This window comes from Quercus lobata, chromosome 10 (genome assembly GCF_001633185.2).
Source record: "Quercus lobata isolate SW786 chromosome 10, ValleyOak3.0 Primary Assembly, whole genome shotgun sequence".
Classification (NCBI taxonomy): domain Eukaryota; kingdom Viridiplantae; phylum Streptophyta; class Magnoliopsida; order Fagales; family Fagaceae; genus Quercus; species Quercus lobata.
In genome coordinates, this window is record NC_044913.1 from 3,146,348 (window position 1) to 3,153,538 (window position 7,191).

General features: G+C 31.1%; 1 long non-coding RNA gene across 2 annotated transcripts; it reads left to right on the top strand.

Moving 5' to 3' along the window:
- The first annotated feature begins 2,489 nt into the window (after positions 1–2,489).
- Positions 2,490–4,547, top strand: LOC115962705. 2 transcript variants are annotated; one of them, XR_004085572.1, is made up of 3 exons: positions 2,490–2,707; positions 4,012–4,100; positions 4,327–4,547. It is a non-coding gene; the product is annotated as an uncharacterized LOC115962705 (long non-coding RNA). The 2 variants fall into 2 exon arrangements; XR_004085573.1 differs by lacking the exon at positions 2,490–2,707 and adding an exon at positions 3,089–3,156.
- Positions 4,548–7,191: the final 2,644 nt, after the last annotated feature.

Genomic DNA, 7,191 nt, shown 5'->3' on the forward strand with positions numbered 1-7,191 from the left:
CAAAAAATGAAGATTAAATTTTGATTTTATGGTGCAGTAAATAGTTGCATCAAATTATACTCTAATTTGAGATTTAATTGGAATTTGTCTCAATTTTGGGTTTATATATATACTAGCATGTAACTCAAACAAACACATGAATGCATTTAAAATTGAACACAATTTTAATTATAAAAATATAAATAATTATTCAAATTATTAGTTGTAGGGATGAAAGGTCCAGGAGTGTATATTGCGTCGTGGGCCTTGTCCAAGGACTTTTAGCAGTCCGAGGACAGGTAGACGTTAGCAAAGAAGTACAAATCAGTGAGTTATGGAAGGATTCTGGTCATGAGGGTTTGGGAAGGTAGTCCAAGGAGAAATGGCTCATCGGCTTAATAGAGTAGAGGTCAGAAGGGTTGACCTGCCATTAAGAGCAACACTCAGGACAATTCTACTAGTAATGATAAACATCAGGATGGAATAAGATAAAGGGAAGTTAAGAAATATCTTAGAGAAAGTTGCTACTACCGTATTAAATGCTCTGCAACTAACCCCCTGACCGCATTAATGTGAAGGTGATACCTGAACAGTAATATTCAGCCTTATAGCTACTCTTAAAGACTTCAAGAAGATGTTGATGGGATAAGGAATCAAAGCCAGCAACTGATCTACACGTGAAAGGTTAAGATGAAGTAAAGTAAGGTAATATAAAGAAGAAAGACCCCATTACAAGAGGATCATCTGAAAATCTATAGAAAGAAAACATTGTAGCACTAAGAACTACAAATTGTAATCAAGTCTAAGAGAGATATATACAAGAACCATTCTCGGACTTTGCCGAGGAAGATTTTCTTTGCACCAAACTCGTTTGCCTTTGTATTCTTGTCATCTAAAACCCATTATAATTGTTGTCTAACTCATTGAAGTCTAGTTTCCAACTCATTCTCTACAAATTCATTGTATTGAGCTCTTTGGGCCTCCATCCTTTCATTTTTTGGGCTTAGAATCCAAAATGTGCCCTTATATTTGTCAAATTTTTTTAAAGTAGCCACATATTAAAATTCTTCCCTAAATTTAATACTATTTATGATCATTTTTTTTCTAATTTTCAATAAGATAAAATGTGTGGTGATCTTTATTGAGTATATATGGTTGGTTTTTTTTTTTTTTAATAGTTCAAAAATATTAGATTTATAGTATTTTTCACTCATTAACTTACTTAGCACAAAGATTAAAAAACTTAAATAAATACATGAGATAAACTTAAGTGGATAATTATGGTGTGATCCTCACATAAATTTAGACATATGACGCAAAATTGGATTCTAATTGAATTTTCTCTAAACTTTACCTATATATATATATATAGAGAGAGAGAGAGAGAGAGAGAGAGAGAGAGAGAGAAATAATTAGTCAAATTATTATTTTAAAAAAGGCATCTAACACATACATACATATAAATAATTAGTTAAATTATTATTTTTTAAGTAAACATAATTAGTTACATTAAAATTCTTACCTAAATTTAATACTACTTATGAGCATTTTTTTTTCTAATTTTTAATAAGATAGAATGTGTGGTGATTTTTATTGAGTATATATGATTTTTTTTTTTTTAAAAAATTTCATAGTTCATTATTAGTATTAAATTTTTAGTATTTTGTACTCATTTCCCCCACATAATATCGATCTTATAGTCTTTATCTCGATCTTTCTCCCTCAACCTCCAACCATGCCCCCTTTGTTTTTTATACATTATAGTGCTATATTATGGGTCCGTTTGGATTAAACTTATTTTTACTGAAACTGAAAACTGAAAACACTGTAACAAAATAATTTTTAAATGTGTGAATAGTGCCGTGTGACCCATTTTTAATATTTTTTAAATGCGTGAACAGTGTTGTTAAGTGCGTGAATAGTGATTTTTGTCTCCTGCACAGTAAATTCATGTGATTTTACTGTTCATGTGCTAAAAATAAAAAATAAAATAAAAAACCAAAACACTGAATGCAGACGCGCAAAACGCGCAATTCAAACGGGTATTATATATATATATATATTGATAATCAAACGAGGAAGCGGGGGCGACTATATGTAGCTTATCTCCTAGGGTGTGACCTGATAGGAGCACTCCCCCATTAGGGAATGTTGGATTAAGTCATAACTACTATGATCAGGGTGTCACAAATCTCACCCTAGCATCTCAAGAGAGCCAATGAATAAGACGCAATACATGCTAAGAACCCACCTCCCACACAATACCGACCACGACTCGAATGAGCGACCTCATGCATGCATGTGAGATCTCGCAACAGGACACCCCACTTGGGGCCATTGCTATATTATCAATATATATATATAAAACCGAAACTTTTGAAGCTTCCACAATTTTCCACATCAGCATAATATTAAAAAAAAACTTAAATTAAAATTAAAGAAAAAAAAAACATAAGCGCATAAAAAACCTTTTCTAAAACCTAATAAACGCAAAACCAGCCCCTGCCTAATTCTTCCTCCAGAACCAAACCCATGCTCTGCCGTTCGTCTCTCTTCTCTATGCTCTACCTTCTCCTTCCCCAAAACCCAACACTGAAAATCAATCCTGCCAAGAAGCCATCCCCACACTCTTAGGTCCAAGATAGAAAGAAGGCATCACCGAACAAACTACTATCCCAGCCGTGGCAGAGGGTATAGCTCCTGTGGTTCTTAATTTTGCATCATAATTGTAAGTCTACTTTTTCCTTTTGCTGATTGGTTTCTCACAATCCTAAAGAACCACAAACTAAGCAAAGAAACCACGAGTTGTGGAGTGTTGTTGTAGATTCAAGATTGGGCTTTTAGGGTTGTTTATGAGAACCCAAATAGATTTTTTGAGGGGTTTTGTTTGATTCTTTGTTTGGTTGCAGACCTAAGCTTCTTCTCCAATGTCCTGCTTCAGCAACCTTGGCTTCGCCCTCTGCCAAATTTATTTGTTAGTGATGGTAAAGTTTGTATATTTAATTTCAATAGAGCCACGGAAGCTTCAGATTTACAGTAAAAACTTAGGGCTTGCTACTAGCTACTACTGAACTTTATTTATTTATTTTTTTACTGAGGACTGAATATATAGAGTTTAGAAGCTGTTTGCAAATCCCAACAACAGAAAAGTGCATGATTGGGAAGTGAAGGAAAAAGGTAGAGAGCTGGATTTTTTCATCTTTCATATCTATTTTTGAAACATATTTTGTGGGACTTCACCATGATCCAAGCTGGTATATTGATTATTGAATCTAATAAGTAGTGGATCATTTGTCATTGTTGTGTTGCCTTTGAAAAGTGGGAGGATTTGCTTTGGAGGAACATTGGTTTATGCGCTTTTTAGTTGCAGTTCAACTATTTGAAAAAATTACTCTTCTAACTTTGCATCTTTATTCAGTTGTATTTGTGTGTTTTGTGTATGTTTCTTTCATTTTTTTATTTATGCATCATGCATGGTTGTGTGCAATGTGAGATGGCCTAATTTTACTAAACAAATTGGTCTTCTATTTGGTTTAAGAACCCATGCTGAATCCAAATCTAGAAAACTGTTCTTGGTCATTTAAGAGCCATAGTTTTTTTTTTTTTTTTCCCCCCAAAACAAAGAGAGTTTGTTAGGTTATATGTTTCTCTGTTTATAAAATATTTTCCCCCATTCCCATTGGACAAGACTCTTTATAGAGTTTACTACCTTATTTCACAATGAAATCTTAATTCTTTTCAGGTCGAATTGTGATGAGTCTTTTTGGGAAGGCAGTTCCAAAAACCGTAGCTATGATTGTGTATTATCTGTTTTGAAAACACTGGATTAGATGATAGATACAATACATCATCCTTTCAAACTTAATACATTATATGATTGTTGAGTATTGCACTCTTCATTTTGGATTGCAAATGCCTAAAAGAGGTATTGTATCATGTTTGAAATTTCACCTTAGTATTAGAGGATGTATATAACCAGTGCCTATAATCTCTCTCTGATTTGTTTCATTTGTTTCTCTTTTATTTTCTCAGGCCTCAAACTCAGACCCTATCCTCTCTCTCTAATCTCAGCCAAATCCATCACCACTCTCAATTTGCTTCTGTCGTTGATGTTGCATAAGGTAATGTTTTGTATTCAATTCTTTATCATATAATATTTTCTCAAATTTAGTCCCATCGATAAATAGGGGTTTTCAGAAAATTTCTAATTGTGCTTATGGAGCTTTGTTTCTGTTGCTTTTTAATATTGCTTTGTTTATGTTAATAACCATATTTATACTCAAAAGCTGTTGGGTTAGCAAGTGAAGGTTCCAGTATTAATTAGCTCCTTATTTTTGTTCTTTGTAGGTGCTTAATAGGATTTTGTAGAATTTTTGGTGTTTTGGCTGCTTTTAGTTCAAGTGAATTCCATGAGGTGAATTTCATGTAAGATGTAATTGATATTTTCAATAGAAATTGGATGTGCAGTTGACCTCAAGCACTCGCATAAGTTTTTCTTCTTTTTTTGTGAAAATTCATAGTTGCAAATATTTGAATAATAAATGTTATTAGCTTTGATTTGCCTAGAATCAAGAAGCATGATTAGGATGGAAATGCAAAGAAATTTCCATTACTTTATCTTATTTATTTGGTGCTAAATTAGAATTTGCTTCATGTTGGAAAATTTACAACCTGAAGAAGGTTTTCAATATCTTAATTGTACAAGAAAGGATTTGACCTTTGATTTGATAGAGTTCAAGAAAGATTGGATTTGTTTGGATACAACACTTGAGGAGGAAAAGGTTAGTAAAGCAATGTTAAAATTTTATATTCATCCCTTCTTTTTATTTTGCCATTATTGCTTGCTCAATCTCCCTCATTGATTAGTTCTAATATTCCTTTATCTTGCTCTAGGAAAAGAAAATAGTAAAGCTTTTGGGTTTTATGTGGATTCCTTAAAATTATGACTCTATGGCTTACTTTTTCTTGATGACTTCGATGTAACTAATGTTGAATATTGTAGTCCTTAATTTTTTTATGCACAAGTCATTAATCAAATTAAGTTATAAAGACATTTTGAAAATTCCTAATTAGTCAAAATACATTCTTTAGTCAAATTTTTTTGAATATACCTAATCTGTGCTGAATAAAAATTCAGATTATCATGACTTCTTTGGCATTTGGATCTTTCTAATATTGACAATAATATTAACAATGCAGCTGATGCTTAGCCCAAAAGTCAATGGAATTATAGTTTTATTTACCATCAAGGTCTTCTCCGTAGATGAAAATGTAGTTTTATTTATATCGTTGATGGTTATGTAGTTTGTTTCTGGTGCTAAAAGTTCTTAATTCAATTCCATAATTTTGGGCATGGTTAGTTTTACTTTATGATTTTTAGTACTTGGGTTGAATGCCATATAATGTGCTTATTTGCGCATCACATAGATAATAAAGGAAAAGTAAATATTGAGGCTCTATCACGTGATTGTAGCATTTGCATGCATATTTCAAAGACGAATTTTTGTGTCTTAGACCCAAATTTGATGTCAGTAAGATCTTAGAAACAGAAAATTAATTTGCATTCATAATTTGGAGATGGATTTTTGTGTCTTAGATCCTTACTTAATATTGCTAAGATTTTAAAAGCATATCATTTAGTTTGAATTTCTATATATGTATTTGTGTGTATGTGTGTGTCAGTTACAGTGCTATAGATAAAGTGTGTGTAGGAATTTCCATTTTGGGTGAAGGATCAATTAGAGCATTTAATTTCGATGATGAGCAATCAAAGGAGAAACTGAATGCTTCAAATGGAAGCACCAAAACCCTGGGGAGAACGTAGAGAAATTACTTCAATGAGTTGCAATGTACTGCACACGAGGATTAAGATGTGAGAAAATTTCAAGTTATCTACTCAGTAAATGATTCAAATATGTGATTATCTTTGGAAGATGAAAATGTATTAATTATTTGATTCAAATTGTTTGATTTGTATTAATTTACAAGATAAAAATGTACTACTATCATCTTATGTTCAAAATGTAATACCAGCTTTCTAATTATTTGTTCATGAATAATCTATAAACATAGATTTATAGATGTTCTAACTTTGTATTAATTAGCTCAAACCACATTACATGCCCGTGTGTTTCAGATATGTAATGATTCTTAGTGGCAATTTTATGGATGCTAAAAACATGTTCTATAAGCTTGAATTTACATGTTTCTTAGCAAAAACTACTCAAAGAAGAGATAAATCCTAAACCCGTGCATCGCACGGGTTAGCGACTAGTATATATAACACACAAGTCGAGAAAGTAGCATACTTTTACTCACATCACAAAGATGAACCAACATGTCGACACCGACAATTTTATGATCTCGAGGACAATAATAATTAGTTTATATATTTCAACTTCACATGGATATCGGACATGTTTTGCATCACGTGGCAATAAAATTATTCCAGCTTTTGCATAATCTGGGAGCATTAGATCAAAAGAAAAAAAAAATGTCAGGGAGCATCAGATTAAAAATTAAAAAAAAAAAAAAAAGAATATCAGGGAAGCAATATAAAAAATTAAAAACGGACCTTATAAGTTGGTAGGTATAGATGTGACTAATTATCAAAGAGGTTTGTCTTTATTTATATCTTTATATATATATATATATATATATAATGGGAGGATATATATGAAATTATACTATGACTAGAATGTTTTTCTATAGGTAAATAAAAATATTAAGAAATTATATAATATAATTGGATCTAAATTTTTAAGTTAGAAATGGACTCTTTCTATATTTTAGTCTTTCGCGAACACAAAATTTATACCACAAGAGTGTTTTTTTTTTTTTTTTTTTTTTGTGTTGTTGAATAAGTGACGTTTTATTGAAAACTAGCATGTAGCCTTATGCATACTTATGGATATTATTAAAAATAATCAAAATTATACTTTTTTTTTTAAGAAGATTCAAATTATACATAGTATTAACTTACTTTTTTTGAACCATTCATTTCTAAAATATGGAATAATTTCTCATTATATATATAAGATTTAGAATTTAATTGGATTTAGACTCCTTGATTTTTTTACCAAATAATTCACTTGTCACAAATTTAAAAAAAAAATGGATGTATGGCGGAAAATTGAGGTCCAATTGAAATTCAATTTAGAATTGAATTTGGACTCTTTGGTTTTTATACTCAATAATTGGATTTTCTCTTAA